This window comes from Drosophila kikkawai, chromosome 2R (assembly GCF_030179895.1).
Source record: "Drosophila kikkawai strain 14028-0561.14 chromosome 2R, DkikHiC1v2, whole genome shotgun sequence".
NCBI lineage: Eukaryota > Metazoa > Arthropoda > Insecta > Diptera > Drosophilidae > Drosophila > Drosophila kikkawai.
The window spans coordinates 4,451,801-4,456,401 of record NC_091729.1 but is presented as its reverse complement, the minus strand read 5'-3'; the positions used below and the strand labels follow the sequence as shown (position 1 = coordinate 4,456,401).

Here is a 4,601-nt window from a genome sequence, read left to right as displayed (position 1 = left end):
TAGGTACAAGATCTGGACCAGAGGAAAAGGAAAGTTTGATTGTTCTGAGATTATGAAGAACATAATCTTCGCTGATTACAGGCATACAAATGCAATTGGAGTGCGGCAGTGGAAAAGAATACTCTGAGTTGTTATCAATATTAGTTTGTGAGTATGTAGTCTGGAAGAATTTTGCGAACAGGTTCGCGATATCAGGCTCATTGGAAGCGGAGGCATTATCGAAATAAAGACATGAAGGAAATTGTTGAGATTTCCGTTTCGAGTTTACAAAAGCGTAAAATTGCTTCGGGTTAGCCTGAAACTCAATTTTGCACCGATTTAAGTGGTTTCTGTAGCATTCAGAATTGTGTGCTAGGAAATTTGTACGAGCAGTTAAATATCTCGAATGGTCGACTTGAAGACCAGATTTGCTGTACTTTTTAAACAGTCTGGATTTCAGATTTTTTAGATAAGAAAGCCGGCGAGAAAACCAAGGGGGCTTATGAGAAATTTCTGGTGAGGGAAATGAAGGGACATACATGTCAAAAACTGAGTACATTATTTCATAGAAACGCTTAACAATGTCCTCTGTGGAGTTCAAGAAAGTCCAATCCGTTAAGGATAAGTGGTGGTTCATTTCTGTAAACTTAGCTTTTCGAAAGCAACGAAACGTTGCAGGCTTAGCTTCCGGACACAATAATAATGGAGTGGAGGCTTCGAGGGTTAGCTCCAAAGTGGGATGCTAAGCGTCCTCAGGACTAGAAAGAGGGTCAATTCTAGTGACGTAGGCATTGGCAAACTCAGAGACAAAGATGAGGTCTAAGACGTTATTACTGCAGTTCCTAACAAAATTTAATTGTCCCAATGAATGGTCAATGAGACCATGAATTAAATCGTGGGGTGAGGTGGGGACAAGAACATTTGAATCAGGTAAGGGCATCCAGGAAATAGAGGGCAGATTAAAATCACCCGTGACGATAAGGTGGTCATTAATACCAAGGGAAGAATGAATTTCTTGAATTAAGGATAAATGCTGCATATAAATATCAGTATCAGACCTAGGTGGAATATACGAGCATGAAACGTAGATAGAATAATCATAAACCTGGATGCGAACCGCCACAAACTCTATATCAGTGTCAGTTTTAGAAATGATATTGGAAACCAGATCGGATTTAACCGCAATGAGAACACCACCGCCTGTCCGTATAGGACGATCACGTCTAAAGATGGTATAGTTCCCTGAAAAAATCTCAGAGTCAGACACAGAGGAGTTGAGCCATGTTTCTGTGAAGACAATAACATTGGCATCGAAAGAGACACTATTGACGTGCAGCCTACTGAGCTTGCCAAGTAAACTACGAACATTCTGATAGTGAAGAACAAAAGAGTCTATTAGTTTTTTGGAGGCCTAGTTGAAGGAGTTTGAGGCCCGCGAGCACGAGGAGTACTTTTGTGTTCGAATTCATGAACAATTGCATGCTTAGGCCACACAGAAGGATCAAGAGCCTTAGAAAATAGTAGGTCAGGAATTGTAATTTTAAACGAAGATATATCACGTCTTTGCTTAAAATTGAACTTGGAGACACTAAATTCAGTAACAGAAACATTCAATTTGCTGCTCAAGTGGGTCTTAACGTCGCCCTCAGAAGCCCTGGATTGAGGCGGGAAACAAAAATCTGTTTTTTCGGAGCAACACCAGCCAAAGGCACCGGTCCACGTTTGGCAACGCCAGAAATTGTCGACTGTTGGGGGCCGCTTCTGGTAACGGCCGGCACCGAGATAGTGACCACCGGGGGAGCCACTGGGTTGGCATTTGACACCGCCGTCGCGTCGTTGATGGCAGCAGCACTAGAGCTGGAAAACAATCGATGGCACTATCGATACCATCGATGTTTCTTAAATTTTGTAAACATCGATGGTTCTTGGGCCACTATCGATTGTTTTTATTGTATCTGTGCATTGAGGACAACGTGTAAGAAAAAATTGGTTTATTTTATTTTTAACATTAATTTTATTAAATTTTTGATCACATGTAGTGAAATTTAAATAACTTGGAAGCGAACGGTGGTGTTGGTTGTAGGCGTGGTGCTACAAAATGGAGAAATTTGTAAAAAAGTAAGTTTTGTTTCTAAATGACGCTCTGCATACAAGTGAAAATGTATACATGTGTATGTATTGGTATGCAGAAGCATTGAAAAGACACCACTTTATTCATATATTTGTAATATTTTAGTAACATCAATATCAACTGTCAACAAGGACAATGAAGAGGAGCTTGATGTACAGCATGCAGAAAAACGCAAAAGGGGAACGTCGCTGGTTTGGCAGGTCTTCAAAAAATGCAAAGAGAGCAATACGGCGATATGCAATCAGTGCGGTTAGCAATATAAAACCGGTGGCAACACGACGAACTTAATGGATCACCTGAAGCGTATTCATCCTACGCTATTAAAAGAACAGCCTTTTGAAAAGGAAAATTGTATGTCAAAGTTCTTGGAGCGTGATATCCCATATTCAAATACTCCTGAAAAAAAAAAAAACGCATTGACAAGTTGGTCGTAAATATGGTCGCATCCGATGCCTTCCCCCTAAATGTGGTTGATTGTGTCGGGTTAAAAAAGCTGATCCATGAACTAGATCCGCGCTATAAAATGCCAAGTAAGACTCACCTGCGCAATGTACTTTTAAAAGATGAGTACAATAATTTAAAGGATAATTTAAAAGCACAACTGGAGCTTATCGAAAGCGTCGCATTAACAGCCGATGGCTGGACATCAAGAGCCAATGATTCTTACATAACTGTAACTTGCCATTTCGTAACGGAGTCTTTTGAGCTTGCTTCCAAAGTGTTGTCGACGAATCAACTAGTCACGCCAACAAACCATTCAGCTGTTAACATTGCTGATACTATCAGTAATGTTCTAAATGACTGGGATTTACTAGGTAAAGTCGTTTGCATTGTAACAGACAATGACGCAACAATGATAAAGGCATGCGAGCATCTCAAAATCGTGCATATTCCTTGTTTTGCACATACAATAAATTTATTAGTGCAAGATGTGTTAGAGCTACCATGCGTTTTAAACATTGTTTCAAAGTGCAAGCGTACAGTCGCATTTTTTAAATCTAGCAATGTAGCGTATGCGAAATTTAAAGAAGAGCAAGGCGTTAATAAGCCGTACGGTTTGATCCAGGAGTTGGAATAGTGCTCTTTTCATGATGCAGCGTATTTTGGCGACAAATGAAGTTATTTCGAAAGTTTTATTAAAAACGCGAAAATCTCTACCGCCGTTTACCGCAGATGAAATAACAATTATAAGGGAACTGATTGAGATACTCAATCCATTTCAGGATGCAACCGTATCCATTTCTGCAGACACAAAAGTGACTTTATCATTGATTATTCCCATATGCTGCGAGCTCCGCCAAAAAAATATCGGAAATGAACAGTTTCATATCTTTAGAGGCTAAACAAGTCGTCGAGTACCTAAAAGTCCGAATGCCAGAAAGATTTTCAAAGTACGAGACGCGAACAGCGACAAGGCTTGCAACCATTTTGGACCCAAGATTCAAAAAGGATGGATTCCTGGAGCCATCAAATGCTGAGGAGGCAGCAGAAGCCTTAGAACTGGAAGTATCCACTTTCTTATCCAAAACTGTACAGCGTCCACAGCCACAACCAACACCACCGCAACCAAAACGCTTTTCTTTTATGACCAAAAAGATGGAAGAAAAAGTAAAATCGAACGAGGGTGACGCCTTAATAATTTTGCGCCAGTATTTTGAAGTAGCACATGAAGGAGAAGGAATGAATCCACTTGAGTATTGGAAGGTAATAATCAATGTAATATGTAATGTTTTCGTATAACCAAAAAATTGTCTGTTTTTTTAGGCGCATACAAACGATAGAACAGCCTTAGCAATGCTATAAAAAAAAATCTTATGCGTGCCAGCATCTTCCTGCTCTTCAGAGAGAGCATTCAGCAAAGCTGGACAAAGTATATCGGACAGGCGATGCGCATTAAAACCCAACATTGTTGATAAATTAATGTTTTTAAATAAAAATTATGATCTCAAATAAAAAAATTCATAACTGTTATTTTTAGTTTTATTTGAAAACATCGATGTGTCATCGATGTTTTTTTCAAAAACATCGAAAACATCGATGGTCCCAAACATCGATTGTTTTCCAGCTCTAAGCAGCACGCGACGTGGATGCTTGATCGGTGTAGACAGGCTGCTGAACCGGGAGCATGGTGGCTTCGCCCCGTCCGAGAATGGGGACTGGTGCAGCAACTTCAGCAGAGGCTGCAGCAGGCAACGTGGACGCCTGGACAACGTTGACAGGCTGCTGATCCAACGGCCTGACAAGATCTTCAACCATAGAAGTTGTGATCGATGCTGCATCATCACCAGAACCGTTATCCACGGCTGCAGGCTTGGCACGTGGGGTGAACTGCATAAGGGGGCATTCAGGCTCTGGAAGAGATAAGAACTTATCAGACAGGTTGCTTCTGTTTTTGTTTGCGGGGTCACTTAGCAGTTTTAACGACTTGAAATGGTGTTCCGCTTTCTGGAAGCGAGTTGACAACTCCTTAAAGCCGGCCGCCAACGACTGA

The 4,601-nt window shown here is 40.8% G+C and overlaps 1 long non-coding RNA gene across 1 annotated transcript; it reads left to right on the top strand.

The window, feature by feature from the left end:
• Positions 1-1,876: 1,876 nt before the first annotated feature.
• Positions 1,877-4,081, top strand: LOC108080695 (uncharacterized). Its single transcript, XR_001770926.3, has 4 exons — positions 1,877-1,954; positions 2,019-2,097; positions 2,216-3,814; positions 3,875-4,081. It is a non-coding gene; the product is annotated as an uncharacterized lncRNA (long non-coding RNA).
• The last annotated feature ends 520 nt before the right edge of the window (positions 4,082-4,601 follow it).